The 17,774-nt window shown below is 33.4% G+C and overlaps 1 protein-coding gene and 1 pseudogene across 1 annotated transcript in view; one reads left to right on the forward strand and one right to left on the reverse strand.

The window, feature by feature from the left end:
* The window catches only part of LOC148947203 (uncharacterized), a 180,266-nt gene that overhangs the window by 24,932 nt on the left and 137,560 nt on the right, over window positions 1-17,774 (forward strand). The gene's annotated exons all lie outside the window — the stretch shown is intronic.
* LOC148947205 (uncharacterized) lies at window positions 209-4,666 on the reverse strand (annotated as a pseudogene).

Genomic DNA, 17,774 nt, shown 5'->3' on the forward strand with positions numbered 1-17,774 from the left:
TAATAAAGCCAAAACAATTAAATCTGAAATAAGGAATAGTGGAGAGAAAAAAAAATACAAACAAACACCAAAAATACATAAAAAAAAGAAAAAAATCAGGGACACAAAGGGACAAAAAAAAATGAAATTTGAGTAGAGACAGAAGAATAAAAGAAAAAAGAAAAAAACCAAAAACCAAAACAAAAAACAAACAAACAAATCATAACTTCTAAGACAAAATGTAATCAGCAATAGACCTTATTTTCTTTATTGCTGATCATAAACTAGGATTTTCCAATATATGGACCTGATCTGACCACGCATTACGCTGACAATTCTTGTCCTTAGCCGTATTCAAAATGTCCCGGTGACGCTTTGTCAGGGACTCCGATATAAAAATACCAGTAGATGCAAGTCTAGCTTTTGCTTTAAATACTTTTCGGCCTACGTCTTTGCTATAAAATTTAACAATGATTGGAGCAACTCTAGTAGAACTTTCTTAAGTCTGTGGGATCTGATTATTCAGGCGGAGACTGTACACATTGATCAGATCAGAAGGCGAGAGTTCAGTCAGAGACATTTTGCTGTTCAGAATTTGAAGTATTGCCGTGCGACTTTCCACATTGGGTAACTGTAACTGTCGAGTAGGAACTCCTGATCAAAATCATCCAGTTTTGTCTCAATTCGAATGATTCTGTCCTCGAGGTTCTCAATTTGAGTTCTCAGACCCTTTAAAGCAATTCATGCCAGAGTAGTTAATTTAACTCTATTTTCGCAAACTTCGGATTAAACTCGAGTGTGATTGCATCATAAACCTGGCTGATTATTAGTTCAGCAGGCTCTTTCATTGACCTTGCATCATTAAACTTTTCAGTCACTTTCTCTTTCTTTTCATATATTCAAGCAAATCACTTTTTGTCTTCTCTAGCTGAGCTTCAGCAGCAACTAATTGCTCATAAAGTGGGGTAAGGCTGGAAGAAACCAAGGTGGACCCTATTTTACCTCTACCTTTCAGGGCTAAAAATGTCTTCGAAAGAGTCTGATAAATTTCAGGAGTATTTGCAAGCTCGGCAAATGCTTATTTAAAAGCAAGGGTGGATGAATCGGTCGTTTTAGGGTCGTATTTTTGAAGACTCGCATCAATGAGCCTGAATTCATCGTGACTTCCGTCAAAAAACGAGGTATGTCGGCTTCCCTTTTGAGTCCTTTCCAGGCTGAATAACTCTTACAGGCCAAAGGGGATAGTTCTTTTATTTAGCCAGCGCAACATCAAACTGCTCGAAACGCCGCATAAATATTAAAAATCTGATTAGAATGAGCCGATAAATAAGACAAAAAGACTTATCTTTGAGTGAGGGCTGAGTCTCACAAGAGTTTGGTTTTCAGTTTTAGGTTTGTTTTGTTTTTCTGAGAGCTATTCTCAGAAATATAAAGGATATTATTGGTAGTTTATTCATAATCTAAATAACAAGTAAAAGTAGAATATAGAAATAAAAAGAAAAAATGGGAAACAGATATGAAAAGATAAAACTGAAAAATATTACTTATGCAAGAATTTGCCTGTACAATTCATGCTTCGTGTTTTCTTTGCGAGAACTCCTCAAAAATATATTAATAATTTTAATACTTTGTATATAGCTCACCATAATACGAAAGTAAGAGCGGAGTAAACAAGTACAAAGAAATTCCCTGAAAATTCTAACTTAATACCCTAAGCCATTCCTGAGATAGGCCCATTTGACAACCCGCATGCACATGGTTTGTTTTGATTTAGTTCAACTTTCCCCTCAATGTTCTCTTAAATTTTACCTTCTTACCCTTAGCCTCAAAAGTACTAGTATCATAGTAGTATTAATAGTAGTAGTAGCAACACTGATATATTAGTAGTAGTAGCAACAGTAACATTAGTAGCAGTAGTAATATGCACATATTGCATTTTGGTAATTTGAGCATCCTCTTTATGACGCCCTGGAAAAAAGACGAATTAACTAGCTGAAATGGATCAAGCTTCGAAACAGAAAACTTGGACAGCCCCTCGTGTAGCAAGGCCACTATTCTGTTATAAGTAGAGCATTAAGATTTTTTACAACTTTCCAGCTCTTATACCACGGTGGTAAACGCAGTAAAAATCCAAATGCCAAAAATGCGCTGCAAGAAGAGCTTTGATATCATGTGATATCAAATTAAGATGAAAACAAATAAAACAACAAAATAGATAAGTAAAAAGAAAACAAAAATAACATTGAGTGGCCATAGTAGGTCGGGATTAGTTGTGCTAAGCCCTTACGGTTATATTTAATTTTGTTGTATACTATTCTTGTGTTCCCAATCAAACAGTTCGTGGTAACGAACTGTAAGTAGGGAGCGACCCGGCTCAATAGTAACCGACACTCTAAAAAACAGAATTTTGATACCAATAGATACATCAAAAGAATCGGATTTTATTTTATTTCAAATATATAAGTTTCATCAAGTTTTGTCTTACTAATCAAGCCTGAGAGAAGCCGAGCCAGAGAAAATTTGCCTTATTTTCGAAACAAGGGGAAAACACCCCTTAACAGTGATAGAATCTTAATGAAAATCACACCTTCAGCTTTAGCGTATCAGAGAAACCTACTGTAGAGGTTTCTAGCTCCTATCTGCGATCAGATTAATAAAACAAGTTTTTTTTTAACTGAAAGTAAAGAGCGACATTAAAACTTAAATAAAAGTTCTAATGTCGCTCCTTACTTTCAGTTAAAAAAAAAAATTATTTTTTCTATTTAATTTTCGAACGTTTTTCATTAATGCAGGTTTTGATTTTGGCTCACTGTACATGAATAATTAAAACGAAATTTGGATATTAATTTTACTTCTTTTTGGCTAAATGGCTTGCTCGAAAGTTGTTTAATTTTATTTACGAACGTTTTTATTAGTAATAAATATTCGTAACCTACGAATTGACTTACGCAGCGAACTTCTACATTCATATATTTTTAATGCGTATATTAGGGGGTTCGCCCTCTAGTCAACACCTCACTCTTTACGCTAAGTTCAAATTTTGTTCCAATTCTTTAAAAATGGCCCCTTAATCACAAAAGCCGTTAATTAGAAAAAATAGCTCTTATGAAAGTATTAATAAAAACTTTAGCGTAAAGAGCTAGGTAATGACTAGAGGGCGAACCTACTCATATACGCAAACATTTCTGTTTGTTTTGAATTTTGATGTTGCTCCTTACTTTCAGTAGAAAAACTTGTTTTATCTTATTTAATTCCTGATCGGTTTTTTAAGTAATGCTGGGAAATCCGGTGCCCCCTTCATAGCAATGTCCCTTCCCCCATGAAAAAATCCTCTATGGAAAGATCCTCCCATGTAACCCCCGACCCTCCCCCCCGCTACTACCAGAAAAAATCTCCCCTGAAAACGTATGCATACTTCCCAATAACCAATACTACATGCGTAGAAGTTTCAAGCTACTATCTGCAAAAATATGGATTTTTGTATTTTTTGCCAGAAGTAAGATCACGGATGCGTTTTTTTTTCATTTTTTTTGCAGGGATGATCACATCGACCAAACGGTCCTGGAATATCGTGAGAGGGCTCATTCGAACAGAAATTAAAAGTTCCGGTGCCCTTTTTAAGTGACCAGAAAAATCGGAGGGCAACTAGGCCCCCTCTGAAGCTCATTTTTCCTAAAGTCACCCAATCAAAATTTTAAGATGGCTATTTTGTTCAGGATAGTCGAAAAATCTAATAACTATGTCTTTGAGGATAACTTAATCCTCCACTTTCTCCTGGTAAAGAGCTGCAAGTTATGAACTTTTCCCATTGCTTACATACAGTATTAGTTATTAGGAAGTATACAAACGCTTTCAGGGGGAATTTTCTCAGGTAAGGGGGGGGGGGTCGGGGGAGGGTGTTACATGGGAGGATTTTTCCATGAAAGAATTTTTCATGGGGGAAGGGAATTTTCTCTGAAGGGGGTGGCGGATCAGAAATTCAAAAAATCAGAAATTAAATAAAAAAATATATTTTTTCAATTGAAAGTATGGAGCAACATTAAAAATTAAAACGAACAGAAATTATTATGTATATGAGGGGGTTCACCCCCTCGTCAATACCTCGCTCTTTACGCTAAAGTTTTTTTTAGTACTTTCAAATGAGCCATTTATTCTAATTAAACGGTCTTTGTGATTATGGGGTCATTCTTAAAGAACTGGAATAAAATTCGAACTTTAGCCCCTTTGGTTTCAAAACTCAACTTTAATCTCTTGGTTTTATGGGCCGTAGTGCCATTCATGTTATGAAAAATACAAAAATGTTGAATTGAAATAATCCTGAGCATCATAGGTAGTGAGATAGAAAAACTCCACCCTAACAATGCTTCATGTCTTTGTTATGTAATTATTACGTGTCTCATGTCTTAGTTTTGTCTGCGGGGACTGTACGGTGTTGACACTGCTTATGAACGTACAGGAGAACAAAAGGACCTGATGCAAATCGGCAACTAGGGTATTTGGGGTCACAATGACGAGTGTAGTAAATTATACCTCAGAAGTTTAGTACCTAGAGAGAAAAATAGGAATCCTAGACACTTTTGGTAAATACAACTTCCAACAAATTCTCGATTCGGCCACCGTTTTCAAGAAGAGCCATAAATCGTCGAGAAATCGAGCTCGTCGATCTCTTCCTTCCAAGAAGAGCCATAAATCGTCGAGAAATCGAGCTAGAGAATACTTGGAAATTCCAAATGATATTGGATTTACCTAAATTGAATGCTATTGAAGGAAATTTAGTAATTTATGAAAGAATAGTAGCGGATTTTTTAATTCCAGACCATTGTTTTCTGGTTTAGGCTTTCTGATGGACTTTCTGATTGATACTATTTAGCCCCTTTCTTTTTCCTGGTGATGATCAGTGGATGCTGGAGTTGCATGCAGCTTCTACTATCTTCTCTGCTTGTCTTTTCTTCTCCTTCTTTGACTTAGGTCGTGGGTTTTTAGGTTGGCACTATTTAATCCTCTACATTTTTCTGTTATTAATCAGTGTATGGCGGAATTGTCTGTGGCCTTTACTGTCTTCGTGTACTTATGTGTACTTCGTGTAATGTGTAATCCTATGTGTACTTCGTGTATTATGTGTATTTAAAATTTGCTCTCAGCAAAAGACTCTTGTCGAATTACTCTTTTACGTTATTTTTAGATTAGGATTATATTATATCCTCAGTTATTTTTTTGAATTCCATAATGTAATGTATGTGTTCTGATTTGTGAGTTCTGATTTGTGAGTTAAAAAACAGAAACAAAAGTAAAAGAACGAGAAACGATGCCACCAGATTCTGAAACTTTAATTGAGGTATCTTCATTGCTTGAAATTTTAATCAATATATTGATTTTAATCAATTTTAATTTTAATCAATAGCGGATTTTTTAATTAGAGACCACCTAATATCGTCTTCAAATTTTAGAGTTCCTTCTTAAAGATTAACATAAATTTGAAAGGCATTCGAGAATTTGTAAAAAGATCTAATGTTTGAGGTTAGTTTTAGGCATAAAACGTACTGATGTGGTACCAACTGCAACTCTTCATGAACAAAGTGGTATGGACCCACTCATGTATCATGAATAAGCGGCTAAGTTGTCTAAATGGTCTAAATGGGCATGTTTTCTAGATAGGAAAAGACCGTATTCTTAAGATATTTCAACTAAAGAGCCTGAAAGAGGCTAATATAAAAGCTGGATCCCCAAATTCAAGCTGTTTTGACTAAGCATCGGCTTAGCTGTTTCTGTTTTTATTTCTGTTTTTGTCTAACCTGTTTCTGTTTAAAAAGAAAAAAACAGAAACAGGACATCTGTTCTTGTCACCCCTGTTTCTTTTTCTGTTCTTTGTTATTCTGATTTTTTTCCGTTTCTGTTTGTTTTTACTTTTTTTCTTCTTCTTTTTTTAACCAAGTACTTGCGTTTACGCTATTGTTAAAGCTTACTACTTTGGAGGGATTGAAAGGTCTTCATGCTTTGGTCACCTCCTTCACCTTTGTGTAGCCAATGCGTTCAGGTTCTGGGGAGGAGTTGATGTAGAGCAAGTTGTTGAATGTGAATTTGATGACAATGATGATGAACTGGGAAAAGGCTCAAGCAGAGAGCAAGAGATTGATGCAGACGAAGATGGTCTTCCCGATGTCATAGATGAGGTTATTGCTACTACCGCGTCTGATATGGAAGACCCTCACAAGTTGTATGTAGAAAGTGCAGGTGATGAGTGGGCTGAAACTACATCTGACTCTGGAGGCAACACTAGAGACATAGTTTTTATTTTATTTTATTGAGTTAGCTCTTGTAACTAATGCTTTTTCAGCATTCAGCTAAGAAGAAGCTCTAGTCTAACTACAAGACATCCTCCGGAGATTGAGACTAGTAGCTCAGTATTAACTTTAAAGCTGGTCCAAAACAGAGCCAGAAACTTGTAGTACTGTTACCTTAGAACTTAAATAAAATAAGCAAGGCAGGACAGCTTGCAAAGAAGTGGAAAGGAATTTATAGTAAAAATCAGTAGAAAACGTGGCTCTAGTGATTTATTAAATAAAAAAACAAGTTTTTTAACTGAAAGTAAGGAGCGACATTAAAACGTAAAACGAACAGAAATTATTCCGTATATGAGAGGGGCTGTCCCCTCCTCAACGCCTTGCTCTTTACACTAAAGTTTGACTCGGTCTCATAATTTATTTTTGAAACAACAAAAAACTTTAGCGTAAAGAGCGAGGTGTTGAGGAGGGGACAGCCCCTTTCATATACTGAATAATTTCTGTTTGTTTTCAGTTTTAATGTTGCTCCTTACTTTCAGTTAAAAAAAACTTGTTGTTTTTATTTAATTTCTGAAAGTTTTTGAATAAATGCAGGTTTTGATCTTGGCTCACAGTACTTGAATAATTAAAACAAAATTTTTATATTAATTTACTTTTATTTGGTTAAATGGCTTTCTCGAAACTTGTTTCATTTTATTTACGAACGTTTTTATTAGTTATAAATATACGTAACTTACGAATTAACTTACGTAACGAACTTCTATATTCGTATATTTTTAATAAGTATATTAGGGGGCTCGCCCCCCTCCTAAGCAATATCTAGCTCTTTACGCTAAAGTTCGAATTTTGTTCCAATTCTTTAAAAATGACCGCTTAATCACAAAGGCCGTTAATTAGAATAAATAGCTCTTATGAAAGTACTAAAAAATCTCTGGCTTAAAAGAGTGAGGTATTGACTAGGGGGTGAACCCAATAATATATGTAATATTTTTTGTTCGTTTAAAGTTTTGATGTTGCTGCTGTTGCAGTTGAAAAACTTGTTTTTTTTACATTTAATTTCTAATCTTTTTTTAAATAATGCTGGGAAGTCCGGCGTCCCCTTCATAGCAATGTCCCTTCCCCCATGAAAACTTCCTTCATGAAAAGATCCTCCTACATAACCCCGGACCCCAGGCAAGTACGCAGGAATTTTTTTCGGGGGAGGGGGGGGGCAATTTGTTTCGGGGGGGGGGGGGCAAATCCTTCAAACCCATTATTCTATGAGAAAAATCAGAAAATTATGGGAAAATGAAAAAATCGTGAGATTTCGGGGGGGGGGGCCGAGCCCGGAGGCCCCCTCCCTGCTTAAGTCCCTGCCCGACCCCCCCCTCACTACCAGGAAAAATCTCCCCTGAAAACGTCTGTACTGTATACTTCCCAATAACCAATACTAGGCCTATATGTTAACATTGGGTAAAGTTCAAAACTTTCAGCCCTCCTCCCGGGAACTTCGGGGGATTAAGTCATCCTAAAAGACATACTTATAATATTTTCGAACATGTTGAAAAAAATGGCTATCTAAAAATTTTGATCAGGTGACTTTGGAAAAAAAATGAACGTGGAAGGGGGCCGAGTTGCCCTCCATTTTTTGGTCAATTAAAAAGGGTACTGGAACTTTTAATTTCCGTTCCAATGAGACTTCCCACGATCTTTTAGGACCACTGGGTCGATACGATACCCCCTGGGGAAAAAAAATAAATAAAAACGCACCCGTGAGTAGAGTAGTACCTTATACTTCGGGGCCTTTACGTTCCTTCCTATGATATTCTGGGCCTTTACGTTCCTTCCTATGCTATTCTGGGCCTTTACGTTCCTTCCTATGATATTCTGGGCCTTTACGTTCCTTCCTATGCTATTCTGGGCCTTTATGTTCCTTCCTATGCTATTCCGGGCCTTTATGTTCCTTCCTATGCTATTCTGGGTCTTTATGTTCCTTCCTATGATATTCTGGGCCTTTAAGTTCCTTCCTATGCTATTTGGGGCCTTTACGTTCCTTCCTATGCTATTCTGGGCCTTTAAGTTCCTTCCGGTTTTTCTGGTAGGTAATTCTATTCTACAGGGGCATTACACCCTTTCAAAGAGATTTAGGCAATTTCTAGTTCAAGGTATATACATGTTTTTTTTTTTACCATCTATTGAATTTGAGGACGCCCCCGTACCAACAGGTTTTTCTGGTAGAACCTTATACTTTGCGTACGCCCCCGTACCAAACAGGTTTTTCTGGTAGTCCTATTCTACAGGTCATTACACTCTTTGCCAAGAGATTTACGCAATTAATTAAACCTGTATTATAAAACCAGCGCGTCTTGTTTCGAGTTTTAACGGACAAGTTTTTGAAAAGCAGACAGTTTTTTTTTCTTGTTTAGCATTTGCAAAAAAGGGGTAATTAGTGAGTGGAAATTTTTTTAATGCATTTACAATCGGAGATGTTTGATTAACCTTTGCAAAAAAAGGGGTAATGGGATTTGTGAATTGGAGGAGATGCCATGATTATGTACTGTATAATACACAAGTGATGTTTTGGAGCGTATTGTCAATTTAACGAGAAAATGACTGAAATGTGTTTTGAGGGTGTTGGGGTGCTTGGTGGGTTGTGTTGCATGTGAGTTCCGTTAAAGGGGGTACTGTTACACGGGGGTTTCGGTTATCCTGGGGTTCTGTTCCAAGGGGGTCCAGGGGCACGGGGGGTGAGTTAAATGGGAATTGAGTTCCACGAGAGTAGTGCTTTGTCGTGGTTTAGCTTGTCACAGTTTTAAAAGAGCTTTACGGGGTTTGAGAGACTCGTTGCCTGATTCCGTGTAGTTTTTCTTTACTAGGTGGTCATTTGTTTTATCTTTTAAAAGAGCTTTAAGGGGTTTGAGAGACTCAGTTGCCTGATTCCGAGTAGTTTTTCTTTATTTGGTGGTCATTAAAAAAGAAATTTTTGTGTTAAATAAGTATTTTTTTTATATTTTAAAAGATCTTTACGGGGTTTGAGAGACTCAGTTGCCGGATTCCGGGTGGTTTTTCTTTACTTAGAGGTCATTAAAAATGAAATTTTTGTGTTAAATAAGTAGTTTTTGTATATTTTAAAAGAGCATTAAGGGGATTGAGAGACTCTGTTGCCTGATTCCGTGTATTTTTTTTTCTTTTCAGTAAATACACTCGATATCGTAAAAGTATTTAATTCAAACTTTTTTAAAACTTCGAAATTTTTCAACTTTATTTATTTTTTTATTTTTGTATATAACTTAAAATGTTAAAATATGCTTACAGTTCTAACAATTGCGATCTGTGGTTGGTCAGAGACACGATCTGAGTTTTCCACTGGTATTCTATGACCGGTTATTGACACTACCTAATCTGTTGCATGTATTAAATCAGTATTTTTTACGCAGTGGAACGATAAACACATAAGTCATATCTTTAAAAAAAAAGTGAAGATGGAGCATTTAAATAAAGTGTGTTTACATAACAAGGTTATTGTAGCATTGAATGCTGACAAAGAGAAGTATTTAAACTTTGAAACAAGTACAGGTGGTAGCACTATTGGAAATGTATGCATGCATTGTCATGACAGTAAGGAATTAAATTTCTTTGGAATACCGAAAAAATTCAACTCTTATGTTGGTGGTTATGCGAGATTGAGATCTCCAGAGATGATTGCACTCAAAGAGAATGCCAACATAAAAATAATCATTGATGATAGAGGACAACTCCTTGCTACTGTTGCAGGTAACACATTACCTACTGATACATCCCATCGTCACCTTTCGGGTATTAGCATTCAACGGAAGATCAATAAAAGAAAGGCCTACTCTTCTACTAATATCGTAAACCATATCTTGTCTACGTGCAAACTGTTACCTGTGTAAAAATAATGTGATAATAGACAGTGAAATTGCCAGAAAAATAAAAAGGGCATTGTCAGAAAACTACACGATGGAATATAAAGATGAATCGATGAAAAACAAAGCACCAGCAAACGTTACTGTCATTGATCAAACCGTCATGGAACCAAATAATACCAAAGACGAAAATCAAATTGAGTCTGTTGATGAGACACCAGTAAAAATTGTGTATGACTCAAAATAGAATAATGATCATTCTACTGATTACGAACTAAGAGAAGACAATAGCTTTAATATCAAGAGAGAACATGCTGAACTATTTTATAGAACAGATTCAAAATGTCCAAAGTTAATCATTGATATTAATAATGTATCGTAATATATTTTTTGTATTAATATTCTACATAACATTATTTCATTAAAAATATATTATGCATTACATTGTTATGTGTTCATTATTTTTAGAGTCAGCTAGCATGTCAAACGTTTAGAATGTCTAATAAAACGTCGGAGATTTAAGAAAAGGAATTTGCATACATCTATTGTCAGACACATGGGAACAAATTCTTTTTTGAATTCGCCTCCTGGATAAATAAAAAAAAGACATTTCATACACAAAATTATGACGAAACTCTAAGTAAGCAACAAACTCTTTCTTGAAGTTACCTCATGGCTACACAATGAAGAAATTTATTTAAGAAATTATCAAAAATTGTAAGTAAGTAGCAAATTCTTTCAAAAATATGTTAATACGTATAAGCAATAAATATCTTTAAGCTTAACCCGTCTTTATTCTGTAGAATAGTTTTATTCATTTCATTAAATTATGAAGAAATTGTAAGTAAGAAACAATAGCTTTCTTGAATTCGCTTACTGGACACAATACAGATATTTAATTCAAGAAATAATAATAAAATCGCAAGTAAGTAATAAAGTCTTTATTGTTTTCACCTATTGGATACACAATACTGAAATTTCATTCAAGAAATTATGAAGGAATTGTAAATAAGTAACACACTCATGTTACCTCATGGATACACAATGCAGAAATTTCGTTTAAGAAATTATCAAAAACTTTAAGTAAGTAGCAAATTCTTTCTTGAATTCGTCTCCTGGGTAAATAAAAAAGACAGTTCATTAAAGAAATTATGAAAAAATTGTAAGTAAGTAGCAAATTCTTTCTTGAATTCACCTGCTGGATAAACAAAAAAGACATTTCTTTCGAGAAATTATGACGAAATTCCAAGTAAGTAACAAACTCTTTATTGTTTTCATGACTTAGATACACTATGTAGAATTTTAATTCAAGAAATTATGAAAAAATTCTCAGTAAGTAACAATTTCTTTCTTGAAGTCAACTCTTGGATACACAATACGGAAATTTCATTTAAGAAATTATGAAAAAAAAACAATTTCTTTCTTGAAGTCAGCTCTTGGATACACAATACGGAAATTTTCATTCAAGAAATTATGAAAATATTTGTAAGTAAGTAACAAACTCTTTTTGTTTTCAACTCTTGGATATACAGTACATATACTTCATTCAATAAATTATGAAAAAACCGCAAGTAAGTAACTTTTTTTTTTCTCTTTATGAAAAATAATTGTCACTTAGCTACACGACGTATAAATTTAATTCAAGAAATTCGAAAAAAATTATCAGTAAGTAACAATTTTTTTATTGAAGTCAACTCATGGATACACACCACGGAAATTTCATTCAAGAATTTCATGACTTAGATACACGATGTAGAAATTTGATTCAAGAAATTATGAAAAAATTCTCAGTAAGTAACAATTTCTTTCTTGAAGTCATCTCTTCAACAGGTTACGTGCGCGCACGTAACCTCGTCTAAATGAACCTTAAAAAAATGAAATAAAGCTATGTCGACTTTGCATATCTCTCCTGATTGGTCCCTAAAAAACCAGTCTGGTTGAAAACGTGGAGTTTTCGTACTGCTCACTTTTTTGCAATGTTTAGGAACCAGTGGGGAATTCCCGCTCGTTTGGAAAGGTGTCAAGGAAAGGCATACAAATAGCATGTAGTTTCAAGACTTGTTTAATCACGTTTCTTGAATGTAGTATTTGTACTGTATATTCAAGAGGTGAAATCAATAAAGAGCTTGTTACTTACTTACAAATATTTCTTATAATTTCTTGAATGAGCTTTCCGTATTGTGTGTATCCAAGAGTTGACTTCAAGAAAGAAATTGTTACTTACTGAGAATTTTTTCATAATTTCTTGAATTAAATTTCTACATCGTGTAGCTAAGTGAAAATTGTTTGTGATAAAGAGAAAAAAAAGCTAATTACTTCCTATTTTTACATAATTTCTTGAATGAAGTATCTGTACTGTATATCAAAGAGTTGAAATAAATAAAGAGTTTGTTACTTACTTACAAATATTTTCATAATTTCTTGAATGAAATTTCCGTATTGTGTATCCAAGAGTTGACTTCAAGAAAGAAATGGTTACTTACTGAGAATTTTTTTCATAATTTCATGAATTTAATTTCTACATCGTATATCTAACTCGTGAAAACAATAAAGTTTGTTACTTACTAAGAATTTTGTCATAATTTCTTGAACGAAATGTCACTTTTGTTTTTTTTGTTTATCCAACAGGTGAATTCAAGAAAGAATTTGCTACTTACACTGAGAATTTTTTCATAATCTCTTGAATTTAATTTCTACTTCGTATATCTAACTCGTGAAAACAATAAAGTCTGTTACTTACTTAGAATTTTGTCATAATTTCTTGAAAGAAATGTTTTTTTTGTTTATCCAACAGGTGAATTAAAGAAAAAATTTGCTACTTAGACTGAGAATTTTTCCATAATTTCTTGAATTTAATTTCTACGTTGTATATCTAACTCGTGAAAACAATAAAGAGTTTGTTACTTACTTAGAATTTTGTCATAATTTCTTGAACGAAATGTCTTTTTTGTTTCTCCAACAGGTAAATTCAAGAAAGAATTTGCTACTTAGTTACAATTTTTTCATAATCTCTTGAATGAAATTTCCAAAGTTTGTTACTTACTTAGAATTTTGTCATAATTTCTTGAACGAAATCTTTTTTGTTTTTTTTTGTTTATCCAACAGGTGAATTCAAGAAGGAATTTGCTACTTAGACTGAGAATTTTTTCATAGTTTCTTGAATTTAATTTCTACGTCGTATATCTAACTCGTGAAAACAATAAAGTTTGTTACTTACTTAGAATTTTGTCATAATTACTTTAAGAAAATGTCTTTTTTTTTTATTCAACAGGTGATTTCAGGAAAGAATTTGCTACTTAGACCGAGAATATTTCCGTAATCTCTTGAATTTAATTTCTATGTCATATATCTAACTCGTGAAAACAATATATAGTTAGTTACTTACTTAGAATTTTTTCGTAATTTCTTGAACGAAATGTCTTTTTTGTTTGTCCAACAGGTAAATTCAAGAAAGAATTTTCTACTTAGTTACAATTTTTTCATAATTTCTTGAATGAAATTTCCGTATTGAGTATCCAAGAGTTGAATTCAAGAAAGAAATTGTTACTTACTGAGAATTTTTAAATAATTTCTTGAATTAAATTTCTACGTCATTTAGCTAAGTGAAAATTGTTTGTGATATAGAAAAAGAAAGTTACTTACTTGCGATTTTTTCATAATTTCTTGAATGAAGTATCTGTACTGTATATCCAAGAGGTGAAATCAATAAAGAGTTTTTTACTTGCTTACAAATATTTTCATAATTTCTTGAATTAAATTTCCGTATTGTGTATTCAAGAGATGAGTTCAAGAAAGAAATTGTTACTTAATGAGAATTTTTTCATAATTTCTTGAATAAAATTTCTACATCGTGTATCTAAGTCATGAAATTCTTGAATGAAATTTCCGTATTGTGTATCCATGAGTTGACTTCAAGAAAGAAATTGTTACTTACTGAGTATTTTTTCCTAATTTCTTGAATTAAATTTCTACATCGTGTAGATAAGTGAAAATTGTTTTTGATAAAGAGAAAAAAAAGTTACTTACTTTAGATTTTTTCATAATTTCTTGAATGAATTATCTGTACTGTATATCCAAGAGGTGAAAACAAAAAGAGATTGTTACTTACTTACAAATGTTTTCATAATTTCTTGAATGAAAATTTCCGTATTGTGTATCCAAGAGTTGACTTCAAGAAAGAAATTGTTTTTTTTTCATAATTTCTTAAATGAAATTTCCTTATTGTGTATCCAAGATTTGACTTCAATAAAGAAATTGTTACTTACTGAGAATTTTTTCATAATTTCTTTAATGAAATTTCTAAATCGTGTATCTAAGTCATGAAAACAATAAAGAGTTTGTTACTTACTTGGAATTTTTTCATAATTTCTTGAACGAAATGTCTTTTTTGTTTATCCAGCAGGTGAATTCAAGAAAGAATTTGCTACTTACATACAATTTTTTCATAATTTCTTTAATGAATTGTCTTTTTTATTTAGCCAGGGGGCGAATTCAAGAAAGTATTTAATACTTACTTAAAATTTTTGATAATTTCATAGATGAAATTTCTGCATTTTGTAACCTTAAGGTAACATGTGTGTGTTACATATATACTATTAATTAATAATTTCTAGAATGAAATTTCTGTATTCTGCATCTAATAGGTGAAAACAATATAGACTGTATTACTTACTTGCGATTTTTTTAGCATTTCTTGAATTAAATATCTGTATTGTGTGCAGGAAGTGAGTTCAAGAAAGCTATTGTTACTTACTTACAATTTCTTCATAATTTAATGAAATGATTAAAACTATTCTAAAGAATAAAGACGGGTTAAGCTTAAAGATATTTATTGCTTAAACGTATTAACATATTTTTGAAAGAATTTGTTACTTACTTACAATTTTTGATAATTCCTTAAATGAAATTTCTGCATTGTGTATCCATGAGGTAACTTCAAGAAAGAGTTTGTTGCTTACTTAGAGTTTCGTCATAATTTCTTGAATGAAATGTCTTTTTTTATTTATCCAGGAGGTGAATTCAAGAAAGAATTTGTTCCCATTTGTCTGACAATAGATGTATGCAAATTCCTTTTCTTACATCTCCTAAGTTTTATTAGACATTCTAAACGTTTGATATGCTAGCTTACTCTAAAAATAATGAACACATAACAATGTAATGCATAATATATTTTTAATGAAATAATGCTATGTAGAATATTAATACAAAAAATATATTACAATACATTATTAATATCAATGATTAACTTTGGACATTTTGAATATGTTCCATAAAATAGTTCACCATTTTCTCTCTTGATATTATAGCTATTGTCTTTTCTTAGTTCGTAATCAGTAGAATAATCATTATTCCATTTTGAGTCATACACAATTTTTACTGGTGTCTCATCAACAGACTCAATATGCTTTTCGTCTTTGGTATTATTTGGTTCAACGACTGTTTGATCAATGGCAGTAACGTTTGCTGGTGCTTTGTTTTTCATCGATTCATCTTTATATTCCATCGCAATATTTTCTGACAATGCCCTTTTTATTTTTCTGGCAATTTCACTGTCTATTATGACATTGTTTTTACACAGGTAACAGTTTCGGCACGTAGACAAGATATGGTTTACGATATTAGTAGAAGAGTAGGCCTTTCTTTTATTGATCTTCCGTTGAATGCTAATACCCGAAAGGTGACGATTGGATGTATCAGTTGGTAATGTGTTACCTGCAACAGTAGCAAGGAGTTGTCCTATATCATCAACGATTATTTTTATGTTGTCATTCTCTGTGAGTACAATCATCTCTGGAGATCTCAATCTCGAATAACCACCAACATAAGAGTTGAATTTTTTAGTTATTCCAAAGAAATTTAATTCCTTACTGTAATGACAATGCATGCATACATTTCCAATAGTGCTACCACCTGTACTTGTTTCAAAGTTTAAATACTTCTCTTTGTCAGCATTCAATGCTGAAATAACCTTGTTATGTAAACACACTTTCTTAAAATGCTCCATCTTCACTTTTTTTTAAAGATATGACTTATGTGTTTATCGTTCCACTGCGTAAAAAATACTGATTTAATACATGCAATAGATTAGGTAGTGTCAATAACCGGTCATAGAATACCAGTGAGAAAGTCACATCGTGTCTCTGACCAATCACAGAGCGCAATTGTTAGAGCTGTAAGCATATTTTGACATTTTAAGTTATGTACAAAAAGAAAAAAATAAATAAAGCTGAAAAATTTCGAAGTTTTAAAAAGGTTTGAATTAAACACTTTTAGGATATCGAGTGTCTTTACTAAAAAGAAGACAAACCACACGGAATCAGGCAAATGAGTCTCTCAAACCCCTTAAAGCTCTTTTAAAATATACAAAAACTACTTATTTAACACAAAAATTTCGTTTTTAATGACCACCAAGTAAAGAAAAACCACCCGGAATCCGGCAACTGAGTCTCTCAATCCCCGTAAAGCTCTTTTAAAAGATACAAATACTACTTATTTAACACAAAAATTTCGATTTTAATGACCACCAAGTAAAGAAAACCACACAGAATCAGGCAACTGAGTCTCTCAAACCCCGTAAAGCTATTTTAAAAGATACAAAAACTACTTATTTAACACAAAAATTTCGTTTTTAATGACCGCCAAGTAAAGAAAAACTACTCGGAATCCGGCAACTGAGTCTCTCAAACCCCTTAAAGCTCTTTTAAAAGATGCAACAAATGACCACCAAGTAAAGAAAAACTACACGGAATCAGGCAACTGAGTCTCTCAAACCCCGTAAAGCTCTTTTAAAACTGTGACAAGCTAAACCACGACAAAGCACTACTCTCGTGGAACTCAATCCCCATTTAACTCAACCCCCGGGCACCGGAACCCCCGTGGACCTGGACCCCGGTATAACCGCAACCCCCGTGGAACTGTCGCCCCTTTAACTGAACTCACATGCAACTCAACCCTCCATGCAACCCCGCTCCCTCAAAACACTTTTCAGTCATTTTCTCGTTAAATTGACAATACGCTCCAAAACATCACTTGTGTATTATACAGTACATAATAATGGCATCTCCTCTAATTCACAAATCCCATTACCCCTTTTTTTGCAAAGGTTAATCAAACATCTCCGATTGTAAATGCATTAAAAAATTTTCCACTCACTAATTACCCCTTTTTTGCAAATGCTAAACAAGAAAAAAAAAACTGTCTGCTTTTCAAAAACTTGTCCGTTAAAACTTGAAACAAGATGCGCTGGTTTTATAATACAAGTTTAATTAATTGCGTAAATCTCTTGGCAAAGAGTGTAATGACCTGTAGAATAGGACTACCAGAAAAACCTGTTTGGTACGGGGGCGTACGCAAAGTATAAGGTTCTACCAGAAAAACCTGTTGGTACGGGGGGCGTCCTCAAATTCAAAATATGGTAAAAAAAAACATGTATATACCTTGAACTAGAAATTGCGTAAATCTCTTTGAAAGGGTGTAATGCCCCTGTAGAATGGAATTACCTACCAGAAAAACCGGAAGGAACGTAAAGGCCCAGAATAGCATAGGAAGGAACGTAAAGGCCCCAAATAGCATAGGAAGGAACGTAAAGGCCCAGAATAGCATAGGAAGGAACGTAAAGGCCCAGAGTAGCATAGGAAGGAACGTAAAG

The sequence above is a fragment of the Artemia sp. Qi Xiang Cuo genome, chromosome 11 (genome assembly GCF_049724085.1).
Source record: "Artemia sp. Qi Xiang Cuo chromosome 11, ASM4972408v1, whole genome shotgun sequence".
NCBI lineage: Eukaryota > Metazoa > Arthropoda > Branchiopoda > Anostraca > Artemiidae > Artemia > Artemia sp. Qi Xiang Cuo.